The sequence below is a fragment of the Sus scrofa genome, chromosome 10 (genome assembly GCF_054392235.1).
Source record: "Sus scrofa isolate SSC_HxYL_T2T_F1_AM1 chromosome 10, Sscrofa_HxYL_maternal_Yorkshire_Landrace_v2.0, whole genome shotgun sequence".
In the NCBI taxonomy this organism is placed as follows: domain Eukaryota; kingdom Metazoa; phylum Chordata; class Mammalia; order Artiodactyla; family Suidae; genus Sus; species Sus scrofa.
The window spans coordinates 91664357-91684584 of NC_139392.1; the positions used below are offsets into that span (position 1 = coordinate 91664357).

At 46.6% G+C, this 20228-nt stretch overlaps 1 protein-coding gene across 3 annotated transcripts in view; it reads left to right on the forward strand.

Annotated features, from left to right (window-relative positions):
• Positions 1 to 20228, forward strand: part of IL2RA (interleukin 2 receptor subunit alpha) — a 52595-nt gene that overhangs the window by 11553 nt on the left and 20814 nt on the right. The window contains exon 1 of one of the 3 annotated variants that reach the window (XM_084978890.1): positions 12535 to 13180. The gene's annotated coding sequence lies outside the window, so the exon portion shown is untranslated. 3 annotated transcript variants of the gene reach the window in all.

Genomic DNA, 20228 nt, shown 5'->3' on the forward strand with positions numbered 1-20228 from the left:
CAGAGCTTTGCCAAGTACAGGGGCCCAGACTTTATCCTGGGAGGAGTGGATACATGGAGTGGTCTTAGGCAGGGGAAGGACACAGTCTGGGCTTTAGACCCAGCGTTGGCACTGGCGTCGCATATGATTGAGAGCAGGCAGGATGGGGGAAGGGCTGCAGACCCCGAGGGTGCCAAGAAAGCCAGGTGAGCACTGGTGGTGGCCAGGGTCTTAAACCTCCACGGGCCTCAGTTGCTGTGGGTATAAAATGGGACCAGGCAGCCTGCCTACGGAACCCAGGATATAGTAGGTGCGCAATAAAGTGGCTCTCTGCACCCCCGCCGTCTGCACAGCCAAGGCCCCGAGCCCTTTTCCAGAACTGGCCCCAGGCCTGCTCTTTCTCCTCTATTTCCTGCTTTAGTGAAAGATGCCAGCATTCACCCAACTGCCAGGAAAGCTGGGCAGAACCCTCCTTTCTTCCCTTCCCTGGCCCTGCATACCCAAGTCAGCCCTAGTCTCTCTGCACCTCCTCCGCACATCAGCATCCATTCTCCGAGCTCTGGCTCACCAACCTCCCCCCAGATTCCCACGATGGCCTTTCCACTGTGCAGGATGCAGGTGGGACAGGGCCGTGGAGGTCAGAGACTATGGTGGCCACAGGCACAGGACCCAGTGGAGACACAGGGTGTATGAATGGAGGTGGACACTGGCCATCTGCCTCTACAGGGACTGAATCACGAGCCCCTGCAGCTGCTGGATGCTCAAAACCCCCTGAAAGGAGTTCAGGGTGGAGACCAGGGGCAAGGGCACTCTGGGCTCTCGGAAAACTGGCAGAACAGGTTTTCAGATAGTTAGGTATTTTCAGGAGAAGATTTTATGAACCCAATTCTTGCATCTCCTCGTATCCAAAAAAGCACTAAGATCCTTCAAGGCAACACCCGCTCCTCGTGACTAGCAGCAACCTTCAGGAGACCAGCAGCAAACGTCTATAAAATGTGTGCACAGCTGCATGGACCCCCGCCCCTCACCAAAAGCACATACGTACTGACCTTCCGCCTGCCTCTTGAGAGCATTTTTTCAGAGCTCTCTGAAATGCTGCTTCCCAGGCTACAGTCCCAAATAAAACTTAACTCTCAACTTTTAGGTTGTGCTTTCTTTTTCTTTTCTTTTTTAGGGCCACACCTGCAGTATATGGAGGTTCCCAGGCTAGGGGTCGAATCGGAGCTACAGCTGCCAGCCTACACCACAGCCACAGCCATGTGGGATCTGAGCTGTATCTGCAACCTACCCACAGCTCACGGCAATGCTAGATCCTCAACCCACTGAGTGGGGCCAGGGATTGAACCCACATCCTTATGGATACTAGTGGGGTTCGTTACCGCTGAGCCACGGCGGAACTCCAACTGGTGCGTGTTTTTTAAGTCAACAGGAGGAAAGGCAGGGGTGCAGAGGCCATGAACACCCACACCTGTGAGGTTGCCAGTCCAAAGGGTCGCTTCACATGGACTGGCTGTGTGACTGGGAGGCTGACCCCGGCGGGGTCTCACCGCCAGTGGGACCATCATTGATAACACGGGGCCAATAAGAACTACTATCTTGTAATTAATGATATTTAAGGGACTCATTGATAATTATATTACTCATACTATCACTTTTATATATCTTCATTTATCATGTTTACTTTTTAAATTATAATAATATACTATAGAATAACCATTAATGACCTGTCATGAATAGTCCCAACAGCCTACTTCAGAGGTGGCTTGAGGACAGGATGGGTCCATGGGTACCTGCACAGTGCCTGCCAGGCAATGACTCGTCTCCTTGGACAAAGCGGGCACACTATGCATGCGAGGAGATTGATAGAGAGGGCCTCAGAGCCCCTTTCAGTCCTGACATTCTGTGGCTTAATAAACACCCTATAGTGAGTGAAAAGTCACCTCTTGAACCCGTGCTGCCTGAGCCATTTGCCCCCCCCCCCCCGCCATGGGAGGCGAGCTCCCCTACCTGCCTTGGTGGGTTCACGAGTAGGACCGAAGATACGGGTTTGTGCCAAGGAAGGAAGCCTATCTAGTTCATGCTGTAATTGTCACATCCTTGGCCTGTCCCATTTGTCCTTTTTAGCACAAAGCAATTCCCAGTGAATCCTGGTAAGAGAGCTTAAGCTCCGGAAGATGCAGCCAGAGCATTTAACTTCTGCAAGAAACCAAACCTGAGTGTCCCTTGCAGGACCGTCGCCTGTGGTCATACGAGCTGAGTCTGAGTGTCTCTTAAAAGGAATAGCACCCACCTACTGCACTGATCGGAGACCACGGCTCCGAGTGCTACCTCAGAATTTACATCAGGCAGGAATGGTGCCTAAAGCCCAATTCAAGCATCCTCCCAGCCCTCCTCCTCGCCTGTGTCACCCATCCCATCACCCGCTCACGCTGAAACGTCCTTATCTTCCTTCTGTCCCTGGGGTAGATAGAGCCTGCCACCACGCAGATCTGGGGGCTTCGTTCAGGGTGCCGTTTGTCTACACTGAACCTGTCCACCCTGAACTCCAGTTAAGCGAGTCACAATAGACAAGCAGATGGGGGCTGCCTCTGAAGCAGCAAGGACCCCAGAGCTGAATCAGCACTTCCTGCCAGGCAGTCTGGGGCCTCCATTCCCGTGTCTGCACCCACGTTCTCCACGGCAGGGTTCCGGCCCTGTCACAAATGCGCGGTGTGGGTCGGAGCGATCACCCAGGATGGGGGGCTGATAACCACACACTCTTACCCCTCACAGCCCTGGAGGCCGGGAGGCAGGGGGCAGCCTGGTGGGGTCTGGGGGACGAGATCTCAATCTCCCCACGTGGCTGAGAGCAGGGCGGAAGTGGCTCTCTCCTGAGTCTCATAGGGGCTCGAACCCAGCCCCAACCCTTATAGGGGCTCCATCCTCACGGCCTCATCTCCTCCCAAGGCCCCACCTCCTACCAGCATCATACTGGGCAGTAAAGTCTGAACTGGGAGGGGGGCGGGCTCAAACATTTAATCCAATCAGCACACGTGTGATTTGTTTAAAACTGAAGGTGGCGCTGGAGAGCAGGCAGGAGGAAGAGAGTCAGGTGGCGGTGCCAGGTGAGGCTGGCTGCTGGCGACCCGACTCAGGTCTTCCCAGGCTCTGAACACGTGTGGGAGGGGGCCTGACCCACCTGGGGCCCATATCGATGTGCCAGGGCAACCGCTCTGAGGGGAAACTCTTCGCTCCCAAAGTTTCCATCATTTTGCGTGACTTTTTCCTTTGTCTTTCTTTCCCGCGTTTCCCTTCGGGTCTTAAGTGTCCCCTCAGCATCCCGCTTTCCTACCTGGCATTTTTTAAAACCTCAGTGGAAATTCCGTGACTGTCCATTTGAAAGCTCTCCTCGGTTCATGGTCTGATTTCTCAGAAGACTCTCCTTGGGGGAGACGGTGGGTGAGATGCACGCCGTAGCGTTCTTTCTGCTAAAAATAATATTCCATCCCAAGAAATGGGTTTCAGAGATTTGAAGGAAAACTGCTTTTAGATTTCAGAGAAAGAACACGAGTGTATTTTCTGCCCTCCTTGTTTTTCTTATCTGACAACCTTGCATTTGCATCGGGTTGACATTCTGCGGTAATCGTGTGGTTAACTCTTTCACGTACGGAGATTTGTTATCAACTAAGCCTCCCCAGGGCAAAACACAGCCACCCCACAGAAGTGCTTGAGACTCTGAAACGTGACAGTTTTGACGGAGGGGCAGCTGCTGGGAGGCATGATTTTGGTCCCCAGCCTCCTTTTTCCCTTCCAAGGTGAAAAGAAAATTGCTGGCTTCCTACCCACCCCCCACCCCCTTTTTTTCTTGGTAACAATTAAGGCACAAGGTGTTTCCAGAAGGGTCTTACCCTGTGAGTCACCCGTTCTTAGGTCGTGGAAACTCTGACTCTTTGGCCGGCGAGGCCCAGCCGGGTCTCAGAGACTGTGGATCAGACAATACAGAGAAGGCGCAGAGGATGGGGGCTAGTTACTGCCCAGAGTGCCCGGCTGAAGTGGGAGCTTCTCCTCCAGGGCCTAGCGGGCACCCCCCCATGCCTCCCTCCATCAGGTTAATCAGGTGCCTTTTCTTTGATGGCATTACTTTCCTTTAACCCTGCAGCCCTGTAACACCAAACACCACTTGGCCACGTTCCCCGAGGCATCCATGCTGATCGAAGGTAGACGTGTGTTTGAATGAATGAATTCAAGCCGATAGCATCCACGTGGTTACCAATACACCCAGCATGCATTCAGTGCCCACGACCGCCCAGCTTGAGGAAATGGTTTAAATAAAGAGTCGTTGACCTGGACAGCCAACAACGACCAGAAATGACCAGAAGTTTCCAAACTAAGCAGTGGTGAGCCAGCTGTCAGTGTCAGGCAGGTGACTGTATTTTAAGAGATGTGAAGTCCATTTCAAGTGCATGTGGATATAGGTGAGAGGAGGGAAAAGGACGCAGAATTCTCATAAATAGGAGTTCGCGCTGTGGCCCAATGGGACTGGTGGCATCTCTGGAGCGCTGGGATGCAGGTTCGTGGCCTGGCACAGCAGGTTAAGGATCCGGTGTTGCCGCAGCTGCGGCACAGGTGGGAACCAGGGCTTGGATCTGATGCCTGGCCCGGGAACTTCACATGCCTGGGGGTGGCCAAAAAGAAAAAAAAGAACTCTCATAAATAGCTCTTGGAAGATGAATCCAAGGGTAACTCCATTTCCTTGTTCTGACACAATCAAGCTTTAAGGAATTTCCATTTTAAGTGTTCTTATCCAGTGTACAAAGGAACCTTATGTATTTTATCATTTGGTTCTAAAGACAACACTGCTCGAGAGATGAGAGCAACAATCAGGACTTGTGGGACGTTTCGCAGACACCGAGATCCTTTCACTCACGGCATTTTCACTGCAGCACTGCTGTCATTCACATCCTTGTAATGCTCCAGCCAAACGCCCCACTTCCGGTCCATCCCGCTTCCGGTCCATCCCGCTCCCGGTCCATCCCGCTCCGGGTCCATCCCGCTCCCGGTCCTCTGAACACAACATCCCTTTGATCAGGGCGACCTCTATTCAGCCTTCGAATGTGGTGCAGTCACGAGCAGCCCTCCCCCTCACCTGGCTCATGGCAGGAAAGACCCCCCATCAGAGGCACCAGGTCAGGAGGCCAGAGGACCACGCATGGCCCAGACAGCGACCTGGAGGATCTAAGATGCTCCCACGGTCACAAGATCCTTGATGGTTCTGAGACATCTGCCATCTGCTATTTGATTGGCAGACTCGATCCCCAGAGTAAAGCAGAGAGAGACCGTCAGTCTCTCCCCACAGAAACAGTCCGTGTTGGACAAAGCCACTTCCTGGAGCCAAGGGAAGAGGACAAGTGGTTCCTGGAGATGGAGAATAACCCGCCTCCAGCCATTTACTGCATCACTAGTGAATCCGATCTGTGCTCTAGGAACCCAGGATGCTTGACTTGACAGTATTTTAAAGATATATTGGGGAGTAGAGGGGACTGCCAAGATGCTACTGCTCTGGCAGATCTGCAGTTGGGAGGGCTGCAGGCGCTGGGGTCGGGGGATGCCAGCGATAAGGGGTGGGTGGGTGCAGGAGATCCACAGAGTCCAAGTAATGACCCTGGGCAGGAATTTGCCATGATGCAAAGGAGAGTGGAATTTACCAGGGACTCTGACATGTCACATCATGGGAATACGAGGCTCACAGAGAGAAGTAAGAACAGAGGATTGTGTGTGTGTGTGTGTGTGTGCGCGCGCGCGCGCGCGCGCGCGCGCGCACGCACACTTTTAACTTTTTATTTTGAAATGGTCTTAGACTCGTGTGGGGTTGTAAATAATAACATAGAGAAATCCGACATGGCCTTAGTTCAGTTTCCCTCCCAATTATAGCAGCGATCACAACCAGGAAATCGATGTGGCTACAACCTGTCTCCTTCAGCTCTCACAATTTTACATGCTCTCATCAGGGCATGTGTGTCATTAGTTCTGGGCAGCTTTCCCACAGGTACAGACCTGGCCATGGCCACCACGGCCAAGATACTCAGCGGTTCTGATCCCGGATCCCTCCTGCCGCCCTGTGGTAGCCACAGACACACGGCTGCTGCCCTCCTCATCCCAGGCAGCGACTGAGCGGCTCTTCCACTAATTTTGTCACTTTAAGACTGCCATATAAATGGAATCACACAAGAGTAACCTTTGAAACTGGCTTTTATCACTCAACACAATTCCTGCACAATCCATCCTTCTGCACACAATTCCCTTAGGACCCAGCTTTCTGAATTCCTTAGCTGGCACTGTCCTGGAAAAAAGGCTTCCTCCCCTCCCCCACCCACACCTCACCTCCTTACTATATCACTACTGGTTTTTTTTCAGCTGTGCCCAGGGATGTTGAAGTTCTCAGGCTAGGGATTGAACCCACGCCACGGCAGTGACAATGCTGAATCCTTAACGGCTAGGCCACCAGGGAGCTCCTAGTCTCACTATTGATTGCTATCTTTTAAAACTATTTCATTATTTTATCACATCCACCATTGATTCTCTTGGGTTTGCTGCATACACTATCACATAATCTGCAAACAGGGGAGCTTTATTTCTTCTCTCTCCAGTGCTCATCCTCTACATCCTTTCGTCTGATTGCATGGACTAAACGCCAGCGGCAATGTTGGTTTTTTTTATTACTCAATGAATTTATTACATTTATAGTTGTACAATGATCATCACAATCCAGTTTTATAGGATTTCCATCCCCCAACTTGTCTCCTTTGGAAACCATAAGTTTTTCAAAGTCTGTGAGTCAGTATCTGCTCTGCTAAGAAGTTCATTGTGTCCTTTCTTCAGATTCCACATGTCAGTGAAAGCATTTGATGTTGGTGTCTCATTGTCTGACTGACTTCACTTAGCATGGTAATTTCTAGGTCCATCCATGTCGCTAAAAATGCCGGTATTTCGTTCCTTTTAATGGCCGAGTAATATCCCACTGTGTATATGTACCACATCTTCTGGATCCACTCCTCTGTCGATGGACATTTAGGTGGTTTCCATGTCTTGGCTATTGCAAAGAGTGCTGCAGTGAACGCTGGAGCACACGTGTCTTTGCGAGTCATGGTTTTCTCTGGATAGATGCCCAGGAGTGGGATTGCTGGATCAAATGGGAGTTCTATGTTTAGTTTTCTGAGGAATCTCCACACTGTTTTCCACAGTGGTTGCACACATTTACAGTCCCACCAACAGCATCATAGGGTTCCTTTTTCTCCACACCCTCTCCAGCACTTACTGTTTGTAGACTTTTGGATGATGGCCGTTCTGGCTGGTGTCAGGTACCTCATCGTGGGTTTGATTTGCGTTTCTCTAATAATGAGTGATGTTGGACATCTTTTCATGTGTTTCTTGGCCATCTGTATGTCTTCTTTGGAGAATTGTCTGTTTAGATCTTCTGCCCATTTTTTGATGGGGTTGTTTGGTTTTTTGGTTTTTTTTTTTTTTTTTGGTATTGAGCAATAGGAGGTGTTTATAAATTTTGGAGATGAATCCCTTGTCAGTTGATTCATTTGCAGAGATGTTCTCCCATTCTGTGGGTTGTCTTTTTGTTTTGTTTAGGGTTTCCTTTGCTGTGCAGAAACTTTTAAGTTTACTTAAGTCCTATTTGTTTATTTTTGTTTTTACTGTCGTTACTCTAAGAGGTGGATCTGAGAGGATGCTGCTGTGGTTTATGTTGGAGAGTGTTTGGCCTACGTTTTCCTCTAAGAGTTTGATAGTGTCTGGTCTTCTATCTAGGTCTTTAATCCATTTTTGTGTATGGTGTTAGGGAGTGTTCTAATTTCATTCTTTTCCATGTGGCTGTCCAGTTTTCCCAGCACCACTTATTGAACAGGCTGTCTTTTCTCCATTGTATATTCTTGCCTCCTTTGTCATAGAATAGTTGACTGTAGGTGTGTGGGTTTAATTCTGGGCTTTCTATCCTGTTCCACTGATCTATATTTCTGTCTTTGTGCCAGTCCCATACGGCTTTGATGACTGCTGCTTTGTAGTATAGTCTGAAGTCCCGGAGCCTGATTCCTCCAGCTCCATTTTTCTTTTTCAGGAGGTCTCTGGCTATTCTGGGTCTTTTATGCTTCCAAACAAACTTTAAAATATTTTGTTCAAGTTCTGTGGAAAATATCCTTGGTAATTTGATAGGGATTGCATTGAATCTGTAGATTGCCTTGGGTAGTATAGTCATTTTGATAATATTGACTCTTCCAATCCAAGAGCATGGTATGTCTTTCCATCTATTTGTGTAGTCTTTGATTTCTTTCATCAGTGTCTTACGGTTTTCAGAGTACAGGTCTTTTGTCTCTTTAGGTAGATTTACTCCTAGGTATTTTATTGTTTTGGATGTGAAGGTAAATGGGATTGCTTCCCTAATTTCTCTTTCTGATCTTTCATTGTTAGTATAGAAATGCTGTCGATTTCTGTGTATTAATTTTGCATCCTGCGACTTTGCCAAATTCATGGATGAGCTCTAACAGTCCAGAGGCAATGTTGAGTGGAAGAAGAAATAGCAGGTGTCGTTACCTAGGAGTGTTGAACAGGGTTGAAGTACCAGAGGAAGTGGGGGCAGCCTTAAATCAAGACTCAAGGTCAGCTCAGGGCTACAGGTATGGAGCTGGGAGGGGCTGCACAGCATCCTTGTCATCAGGGCTCTGAAGCCTAAACAAGCCTCCATCCCCATTAGTGTGGGGCACTAGCTCGGTGACCTCCCTGGGTGACTTCAGGCAGTTCTTCAAACCTCGCTGTGCCTCAATGTCTCAATTGTAAAATGGTCGTAATAATGAGAATATCTACTTCATAGTGTTGTTGTTGGAATTAAATCTGTTCATATGTGTGAAGGGCTGGTTCGTGTTACTTTAAAATGAATTAATAAATGTGTGCTTTTGAACTGCCTTTTGAACTGCTTCATTTCTGATATGACAAACCATGATGGGTATGAGCCATGAAAACAAGTTTTTTTTGGGAGAGTCCTCATGTAAAGGGGTCCTTGTACCAAAAGCTTCAAGAACCACTGCCTTGGTCATATTGATTTTTTGGTTTTGTCTTTTTAGGGCCGCACCTGTGCCATACGGAGGTTCCCAGGCTAGGGGTCTAATCAGAGCTGTAGCTGCCAGCCTAGGCCAGAACCACAGCAATGTGGTATCTGAGTCACATCTGTGGCCTACACCACAGGTCACGGCAACACCAGATCCTTAACCCACTGAGTGAGGCCAGGGATCGAACCCACGACCTCATGGTTCCTAGTCAGATTCGTTTCGACTGTGCCGTGATGGGAACTCCTGTCATACTGGTTATTAAAGAACTGAAGTACTTCCAAGCTTGGTAAACGTCTGCTGCCTTCAGCCTCTCATCTGACCCCACTGTACTCATTCCCTGGCCCCTCACATATGCCAGCAACCGAAGGGTTAATGTGTGGCACACGGGGCTCCTGGAGCCCCTGCTTCATCCTCCACTGGCATCCTTCACGTTGGTTCCTGACCCTGCTCTCCTGTTTGTTCAAAACGTTGACTCTCACTCCTAGAGAGAAACCAAAGGCATCGTTGTCTGAGCCTTTTTTTTTTTTTTCAGTTTTACTCTTTTTTTTTTTTTTTTTTTTTTTTTTTGTCTTTTTGTTGTTGTTGTTGTTGTTGTTGCTATTTCTTGGGCCGCTGCCGCGGCATATGGAGCTTCCCAGGCTAGGGGTCGAATCGGAGCTGTAGCCACCGGCCTACGCCAGAGCCACAGCAACGCGGGATCCGAGCCGCGTCTGCAACCTACACCACAGCTCACGGCAACGCCGGATCTTTAACCCACTGAGCAAGGGCAGGGACCGAACCCGCGACCTCATGGTTCCTAGTCGGATTCGTTAACCACTGCGCCACGAGGGGAACTCCTCAGTTTTACTCTTGAAGGGTTATTGTCAGAGTCTATATACAGAAAAGCACATGATCCATAAGGCAGAGCGAGATGCATTTTCATGGAGTGAACACCTCTGTGCAACAGCTCTCAGATCAAAACCAGAAGGTCGCTTGCACCCTTGGCTATTAACACTATTGATGAATAATTTGCCTGGGTTTCGAGCTTGAAGCTGAAATCACGTCATACAGTGAGGACGTTGCTTTGATGTCTCATTTTGCTCAACATTTGGCTCATGGGATGCATCCATGCAGTTCCCTACACAAAAGTTCATTCATTCTTTTTTTTAATTATTTTTTAATTTGATGAATTTTTTAATATTTATAGTTAAACAACCATCATCACAACCTACTTTTAGAATATTTCCATCCCAAGCACCCAGTCCCTCCCTCCCCCTCCCCAACCTGTCCCCTTTGGTAACCATACGTTTTTCAAAGTCTGTGAGTCTGTTTCTGTTCTGCAAATAAGTTTTTTAAAAAAATCTGAGCTTTGATGGTGACCCGTGGTCAAGGCCAACCTGTTCTGCCCACTTCCATCCTCGTCATCTTTGCTTCTTCCTGACACATTTAAGTGAGCTATTGGAAAGAATTTCTTCAGAGTAAAAGTGGGATTTTTTTAAGGTAGACACAAGGGGAGCAAGAGTGGGCTTTCTTGGGACTGCTGTCCCATCAGCCTTGAGCTGTGTGACTCGGGCAACTGACCGAATCTCTCTGAACCCTGGTCTCCTGTTGTGTAAGGTGGGGTGACAGTGTCTACCTTCTGGGGTCGAAGTGGGGGCCTTGAAGGTGATCTAGACGGAGGAGCAGGGCTCAGATACCACAGGTGCTATTATACAAAGAGCCACACTCGGAGGACCTGAGCTCGCTGACTTCTTCGAAGATAATGATCTGAATTAAACCACAACACTTCGCAAACGCCTCCCCTTGACCCAGATAGTTTAGAAGTGGATCCACCTCCTAGCTGGAGGGAACCTTCACAGCCGGCGAAGAGCACACTGGTTCCTGGAGATAATGTTTCTTTGCGATGTGAAAGCCCTGGACGGACCCAGGGGGCGTCCTGTCCGCAGGCTCGCCACAATCCAAGGATGACACAGTCTCAGTGTCCTCCTCAACAAGAGGGGAAACTAACCTACATTATCGTTGGGGCCTCTCCCTGCGCTAGACTTTAGGATCCTTTGGAGAAGAGCCGTCAGCATGCCCTGTAATGTTTTATTGTGCACCTCATTTCCATAAGGCTCGGAGGGCTGGTTGGGTTTCCCAAGGAATTTTCGAGACTCGTTGATACGAGGTATATCGTGGGATTCTTCTTGGATCTGACAGAGAAGATGAGTGCCTTGAGCTCAAGAACCAGATCATTTCTCTATCACGTGCCCTGTGTCCCTTGCGTAAAGCTTAGTACATCATTGTCTAGAAGTTTCTGTGTTTCGGGAGTTATTCTAATGGTCATTCCCAATCTCTAGCGTACGGATGGCAGGGGGAGGGGCCCAAAGATGGAGTCGAGTACCTTGACCTTGAGTCACCCTCAGAGCAAAGCACCTTATCTCAGACCCGGCCCGCATCCTTTCGAAGCCCCTTCCCTTCCTTCATCTTCCGCGTTAGTCACTGGACCACAGGGGCCAGATGGGGGCTCTCATTTTTAACAACATCAGAAAAGAATAAAATGTACTCGCCTAGCCCACAATCGTTCTCACTCACCCACCTTTCCTCCAGGGAGCTCTCGCTGCACCTGCCTTAGATGCTCTGCTGGGGAACCACATGCTCTGGGAGCATGTTGGGCCGCGCCTGAGGGCCTCTCTCTGGCCCCCTGGGGGCCGTGCGGTGGGGAAGGGGCCACAGGGAGGGCGGGCAGGAAGACAAGGCAGCCACTGCCTCTGCTGAGTGCAGCTTCGGCCCAGCAGCCTCAGGGGGATCGCAAGCCACTGAGACATCGTCTTAGCTCAACACTCGCCCAAAACGTGCGTTACCCAGACCCCCAGGCCGTGTGTCTGCACATTAAAGCCTGAGAAGAGCGGCTGGGAACAGTGATGCGGAGTCCTGGAGGCTGCAGAGAATCCCCCTTCCCGCTCAGAGCACAGGCGGCCTCTGCGACTCTGGCGGACTCGGAAACTAAACATCTCAGCCCCGAACTCACTGAGCTCCAGTCCCTTCTCAGATCAAACAGCACACACACAGGGCAGCTTTATGTTAGGGGAGTGGACAGGCCTGAGCGCAGACGGGTGTCGAGGCTCCAGGTCTGATGAGGGAGCCCTGGGCTCTTCCTCTGTGACGGGCCACTTGGAGAAAAGTCCCTCACCACACCAAGCTTCTCATCTCTTATTGGAAACCCCAGCGGTAAAAGCTGCGCAACTGTCCTTCTGGGAGTGGGGCCAGGTGGACGTCAGGTGCCTGGGAGATGGAGAGACTGGTCTGAATCCCTCAGTTTGTTGCGTCGGATTTTACGATTGCCCAGCCCTGCCCTCCTCAGCAAGGGCATGGTGACATGGAAAAGATGAGTCTCCAGAAACCCGCTGGAGGGAAAACAAAGACAAAGCGACAGAGAAAAAAAGGGGAGCCGGTCCCTGGTCCCTCCCCTCCACCATCTTCCTCCCAGACCTGGGTGGTGACACAGCCCAGAGCAAGGCAGCTCTCAATGACTGTTGCTCATGGCAGTCAGAGACGCCACAAGCAGCCAGGGAGTCCCACACTTCAGTGGAAATTCCCGGTGACAGCAAGCCCACACCTGTCCCCAGAGTTTCAGGGATGCTGATGGAGGTGGGGTGACGCGCGGGGGCGGGGTCCCGCCTGTGTCTTTCCAATGACCATTCGCAGCAAAAATCCGAAATAGGACAGGAAGCACTTTCAACATCAAAAGAGCTCAATTTAACTCGCTCCCAGTGGGAGCAGAAGCCCCTGGGATGTCCAGAGTTAATGATAAAGCCCGGCTGCCTGCCCCAGCCACCCGCATGAAAGGCAGGCGGCAAGACCACAGCCGTGTTCCTCTGAGCCTGAGGTAGGTCCCGCCCCGGGTGCTGCGTCCGAGCTCCGAGCTCTTAGCCCCGGGCCCTACACGAGCGAGGCTGGCACCCTGAAGTTGCCCTCCGCCCTGCTAGCAGCGCCCACTTGAAGTATCCTCAGAAAATGACAACAGAAATGTACCAGTCCTTAAAAGGGACAGAGCCACCGGCGGAAGCAAGACATCGATCTGGAAGGGTGGGTGCCAGAGTAAAGGTGGAAAAAAGCCCCTGCTCGCTGAGGGTCGAGAATTTTCGGAGCTTTTGGTGAGTACAGCAAAGGCAGCTGCTGCGCTGCGTGGGAAGAGAATCTCTAAGTGATAATATAGGGAAGAAGGATGTAGAGACATCTTGCTGAGGCGTAGAAGCACAATTGGGATTTCTGTTGTGGCTCAGTGGTAACGAACCTGCTGGTATCCACGAGGATACAGGTTCGATCCCTGCTCTTCCTCAGTGGGTTAAGGATCCGGCATTGCGGTGAGCTGTGGTGTAGGTTGCAGATGTGGCTTGGATTCTGAGTTGCTGTAGCTGGGGTGTAGGCCTGTGGCTACAGCTCCAATTCAACCCCTAGCCTGGGAACTTCCAAATGCCTTGGGTGCAGCCCTAAAAAGCCAAAAAGTAAAAACTAAAAATAAAAAATCAACAGAATTGGCCTCCCATGCTCCTCTGCAAGATTTCCAGGGGAGATAAAGTGTTTTCCATCCTTTTTGAAAGATGTTTACTGCTGTTTCTTTGATGACATCATGCTGAAAAGGATTTTTTTTTAAATTTTCAGATTTATTCCAATTAGATTAAAAAGACGCCCCACCCCCACCCCCATCCCCAGGCTACCTTTCCAGAATGATGAGCCAGCCCCCACTTCCTTCAGATGGTATTTGGACCCCCCTTGGCATGGTTCCAGGGAAAGGGTTATAGCCATACTCTACTGGTTCATAGCACTAGACAGAGTTAGTTTCAGTGTTTTCAAATTCCAGGAAAGATACTTTTATGAAAAGAAAGCCTGTGGGAGTAAGAAGTTCTGGAATTTTCCCTTTTCCCCACATGACCTCCTCAGAGGCTCAGGCTAATTATGATGATCCTGGAAATTTCCATGGCCTTATTTATAAAAGCATATCATCACATAACCAGTTTTTAAGGACACAAACTGACAGCAAAGGCAATCTGCCCTCTTTTCAAATTTCTGTGTTTAGAAATTTTCTCGGTTTGTAATTGAGTCGTTAGATTCCAAATGCATCTGAGGTCGATCCATCTTGATTGTTTATGCTAATGGATAATCCCGAGTTGTTCAATATACTTTTTATTGATTTTTTTTTTTTTTTTTTTGCTTTTTAGGGCTGCAGCTGCAGCATATGGAAGTTCCCAGGCTAAGGATCTAATCAGAGCTGCAGCTGCTGGCACACACCACAGTCACAGCAACATGGGATCCGAGCCACGTCTGTGCCTTATATCACAGCTCAGGGCAATGCTGGATCCTTAACCTGCTGAGCCACAATGGGAACTCCTTTATTGATTTTTTTTAAGTAAAATTACTTGTAGGGAAATGCACAGATCTGAAGTGTACAATTTGATGAGTTTGGGCTGTTAAACAAAATTTCAGAAACGGAGACCCCATTGAAATAAAAAGGTATTTATTTGGGATTTGTTAGGACCGCTCAAGAGACACAGATCAAGAAGCCTTTCAATCATGTCTCCCGCCCCCTACCCCACAGCTACAAAATAGAGGAGGCTTATAAAGGCAAAAAATAAAAAAAGGTAAGGTTACAGTTAGTAACATGAGTTATAAGAATTATAATTGGCGCTTACTGGCAAGAAGAGTGCTCGTTAAGTAAAGATTGGTTGGGGCCTGAAATGGTTGCATATTTACAAGGGGAGGCCTTGCGACCATAAAGTTGCAGCTGCCAGCAGACATCATTTTGAAAGCGGCTAGTGGTGTCCTTGAGCTGGATGCAGTTCAGAGGAAATTCAAGTTCTCAGTGGTGCAGGGACGTGTCTGACACCAGGTGCTCAACGGCGTTCCCACTCGTTCTTGTATGTCTGCACCGGGAATATAATCTCAATCTGTCACCACAGCAAAGATGTTGACGCAGGTAGCCAGTTTCCACCCCTCACTGCCTTCCTCCGGTCCATCCCCGTGCACCACAAGCAACCACTACCTTGATTTCCTTCTGTCTCCTAGTTTTGTCCCTTCTTGAGCTTCATATAAATGGAATCAAATGGTGCGTGTATTTTTTGTCTATCTTCTTTTGTTCAACATCATGCTTTTGAGATTATTCAATGCAACTATAAGTACTTAAAGTCTTTTTGTAGACATAGGCTTTCACTCCTGCTAGATAAATACCAAGGAGTGGAACAGCTATATTATCGGGCAGGTATATACTAACTTCATTAAAAAGCAAATAAACAAACTTTGAGTTTTCCAAAGTAATGGCATTATTTTACGCTCCCACCAGTAACATGAGTTCCAGTAGCTCCTCCTCAACATTTGGTGTTGTCAGTCTTTTATCCATTTTACTCATTTCATGGTGGTTTCCAATTTGCTTTTTTTTTTTTTTCTTTTTTTTTTTAGAGCTACAGCTGTGGCATATGGAGGTTCCCAGCCTAGGGGTCAATTCAGAGCTGTAGCTGCCGGCCTGCACCACAGCCACAGCAACACCAGATCCTTAACCCACTGAGCGAAGCCAGGGATCCAACATGCATCCTCATGGATGCTAGTCAGATTGGTTTCTGCTGAGCAGTTTGCTTTTTCTTGATGTCTAATGATATCGAACATCTTTTCAGGTGCTTATTGGTAATCATATATCTTCTTTGGAGAAGTCACCATTCAATTATCTACCCATTCATTTATTGGGTTGTTTGACTTTCAGTATTGATTTGTAGTTCTTTGTATAATGTGGATACGAGACTTTTTGTCCAATATATGTGTTGCGAAGATTTCTCCCAGTCTACCTCTATCGTTCATTTTGTCATTTTCTTAATGTCTTAGGACAGAAGAAGTTTTAAATTTATTCTTCTTTTATGTTTAGCGCTTTTTGTGCCTTCTTTAGGATGTGTGTGCCTCTCCCTAACTTGCAGAGCCATTTGCCTTTATTTTCTTTTAGAAGCTTAAGAATTTTACCTTGTATGTTTACATCTATAATGTATGGATGTGGTGTATGGGTGGGTCTTTTATGTTTAGATATATAACAAAATTAATTTGAGTGTGTGGAACAAGGTTCTTTTTCCCCAGAAGGATTTGTTGAGATTTGTCCTTTTCTCATCGAATTGCCACGGTGTGTTTGTAAAAAATCAACAGAATGTACATACGTCAGTCTCTTTCTGAATTTCCTCTTCTGTTCCATTGGTCTTTTTGTCTATCCTTTTACCAATATGTACTGTGTTGGTCACTGAAGCGTTATAGAAAGTCTTGATATTGATGATGTGGATCTTCCAAATTTCTACATCTTTTAGATTGACCTCTTAAAAAACTCCCAACCATTTGCTTTTCTCCATTTATATAATTCTTTATGTTAGGAGTGTTTCAGAGTTTTCCGTTTAAAGACCCAGTGAGTTTTTAGCAAATTTATTCATAAGTATTTTATGTCTTTAGATACTATGGTAAATAGATTGTTTAAATTTTTTTAATTTTCTAATTGGTTGCCCCCAGTATTTAGAAGTCATCACAAGTGATTTTTGTATGTTGAGATTACTAAATTCTCATAGTTATTTTGGATATTTTCTTAGCTTTCATGTAGCCAACCAGGTCATCTGTGAGTAAGGTTTCTTATTTTGAAATCTACTTTCTGATATAAATATAGCTATACCAGCCTTCTTATGTGTACCTTTGCATAATGTGTCTTTTTGTATTTTACTTTCAACCTATCATTTTTGTGGTATTTAAAGTGTGTTCTCTTAGAGACAGCATAGAGTTGGGCTCTGCTATTTTATCCAGTCTGGAAGATTCTATCATTTTAATTTAAAGTATGTTTCATGTAATTACTGAAATGGGCTTTCAGTCTACTTCCTCCCTTTCTCCTAGTTATCCCATGTGTTTTTTTTAATTAATCTATTCTTCCTTTTCTCTCTTAACTTTGGCTAACCAAAAAATAGTTTAATACTCGATATTATTTCTCCTATTGCCACTTTAGCTGCACTCTTTAATTATTATTTGACTGCTTTCAGGTAGGCATCCTTAACTCATCACAATCTACTTAGAGTTAATGTTGTACCATTTCATGCATAAGAACCTTATAATAGAAAAATTCCACTCACCCAAACCTTACACTACAGTTACATGTTTTACATTTACTATAATGGAATAAAACCCACCACAAAATATTATTATTTTTATTTTAAACCATTCTCTTTCAAAAAATTAAAAGAAGGTGGTTTTTTTGTTTTTTGGTTTTTTTTTTTTTTTTTTTTTTTGTCTTTTTGCCATTTCTTGGGCCGCTCCTGCGGCATGTGGAGGTTCCCAGGCTAGGGGTCCAATCGGAGCTGTAGCCACCGGCCTACACCAGAGCCACAGCAACGCGGGATCCGAGCCACGTCTGCAACCTACACCACAGCTCACGGCAACGCCAGATCCTTAACCCACTGAGCAAGGCCAGGGATCGAACCCGCAACCTCATGGTTCCCAGTCGGATTCGTTAACCACTGTGCCACGACTGGAACTCCAAGAAGGTGGTCTTTTCATTTACGGAAATATTTACCAGCAACCCTCATTCTTTCCTGTAGATCTATGTTTCTAGCTGGTGCAATTTCCACAGAGCCCAAAGAATTTCCTTTAGCATTATTTCTTATATGCAGGTATGCATTATCCAAATTCTACAAGCTTTCATTTATCTGAAAATATATTAATTTCATTCTCATTTTCGAAAGCTGTCTTCTCTAGGTAGAATTCTAGGCTGGCAGGATTTTTTTTTTTTTTAAAACTTTGAATACATTTTACCATTATTTTCTGTCTTCCATTGTTTCTGTTGGAAAGTCGGTCGTCATCCACTACTGTTTCCCGTATGTAAAATGTCCTTTTTCTCTGCCCACTTGAAAACTTTTCTCATTGTGTATGGTTTTCACAACGTGGTTATGAGGCATCTCAGTGAGGTTTTCTTTACACTTATCCTGCTTGGAGTTCACCGAGCATCTTGGATCTGCAAGTCAACGTTTGTTATCAAATTCCAATGGGCCGTTATTTCTTCCAATCCCTTTTCTGCTCCATTATTACTCTCCTCTTGCTCTGGGACTTGAATTACATTTGATAGATTATTGACTATTATCCTACATGACACTGAAAGTTTGTTCATTTCAAAAATTTTTTTCTCCATGCTGGTGAGTTTGGATAATTTCTATTGATTTGTCTTCAAGCGGTGGTTAAGCTCATTTCAAATATTATAATTTTTATTTTTAGAATTTTCATTTGGTTCTTTTTTATGTTTCATGTATCTTATGAAACATCCTACTGCTTCACTCATTATGGTCACGTTCCCTTTAAATTAGTGGTTAGTTGACAATTTTTTTCTTAAAGGGCAAGAGAGTAAATTTTTTGGCCACCAGGCCATAAAGCTCTCTGTTACAAATACTCAACTCTGGCATTACAGCACAAAAGCAGCCATAAACAAAGTATGAATGAATGGGTGTGGCTTTGCTCTGATAAAACTTTATTTATGAAAATAAATGGCAGTCAACCCACAGGCCATAGTTTGCTGACCTCTGCTTTAAGTCAATCAGTATGTATATTATAATTGTTTTAAACTCCTTATCTTCTAATTCCAAAATCTGGATCATTTTAAAGTCTGTTTCTATAAATTGACTATACCTCAATAAAATTTTTTAGACGTCTGTTTCAATTTGCTGCTTTCTTTAATGGGTCACATTTTCTATTTCCAGAATTTTTAAAAACTTTCTGGATATCATGAGTTTTACATTTTAAAGAGTCTGGATTTTTTTTTTTAAGGGCCACATCCACGGCATATGGAAGTTCCCAGGCTAGGAATCTAATTGGAGCTACAGGTGCCAGCCTCTGCCACAGCCACAGCAATGCTGGAGCCAAGCCACATACCAGTTTGCAGTAACACCAGATCCCCAAACCACTGAGCGAGGCCAGGGATCGAACCGGCGTCCTCATGGATACTACTAGGATTTGTTTCCTCTGCACCACAATAGGGAGTCTGAGTCTGGATTATTTTGATTTCCTTTAAGAGGTACTGAATTTTGTCCTTGCAGGCGCTTAACTCACTTCATATCCTCTTGCCCATCAGGTTTCGTTTTACCCTTTCTGAGAGTGCATCCATTATGGCTTTGAAATTTGTCCCAGGGTTGTCTCTTCCTCTGGAACAAACTACAGCCTTTAGGTCAGACGCCTGTTTTGTAAATCAAATTTGGCATAACCGTTCTTCTCTCAGTCTTCAGAGCAGGCAATTGGTGCTAAGTCCTGCCTTGCCCATATTCTGCCCAGCTCCTGGCTAAGAATCTGAGGGGTACCCTTGCATATACTTCTGGGGCCTCTGTGTGGCGCCCTCCTCTCCAGAGCCCCACGCCACAAATTCTAGCCATGCCAGCAGCCTTGGGCTGTGATCATTTCCCTCCTTAGGTCAGTGAGATCACCACCCTGCGGGCTCCACTTCGGTGCTACCTGGTAGGACAGTGCCCCAGGAGGAAGGCCGTGGCAATAGAAGGCTCGCTTCAGGCATTCCCTTCCTCTCAAATAATGCATTAAGCCTGCTGCTAATTGTCTGAAAATACTTTTTTTCATATATGCTTTTTTTTTTTTTCTGGTTTTAAAGTTTTCAGCAAGAAGATAAGTTTTGGTACCAAAACTCTGTCATGGCTGGAAGCAGAAGTCTTTGTTGGTTAATTTTTTTCCCTTCAATTATTTTATCTAGCCCAGGGAATGTCCATTGTGTGCTTATGAGTTGTTCTTTTTAAACAGGCTTTACTTTTTTAGAACAGTTTTAGGTTCACAGCAAAGTCAAGCAGAAGGGTGCCAAGATTTTCCATTTACTCCTGACAGCACACATGCATAGCCTTCCCCATTATCGCATTATCAACAACCCTCACCAGATGGTACACTTGTTACAACTGATAAACCTACACTGACAGGTCATCATCATCCAAAGTCCATGGTTTACCTTAGGGTTCACTCCTGGTGGTGTATCTTCTGTGGGTTTGGACAAATGCATAGTGACATGTATTCAACATTATGGTATCACGCAGAGTCGTTTCACTGCTCTAAACATCCTCTACGCTCCACATATTTTTTCCTCCCTCTTCCCTAACCCCTGGCAACCACTGAGTTTTTCTTAATGCCTTTATAGTTTTTCCTTTTCCAGAATGTCAGAGA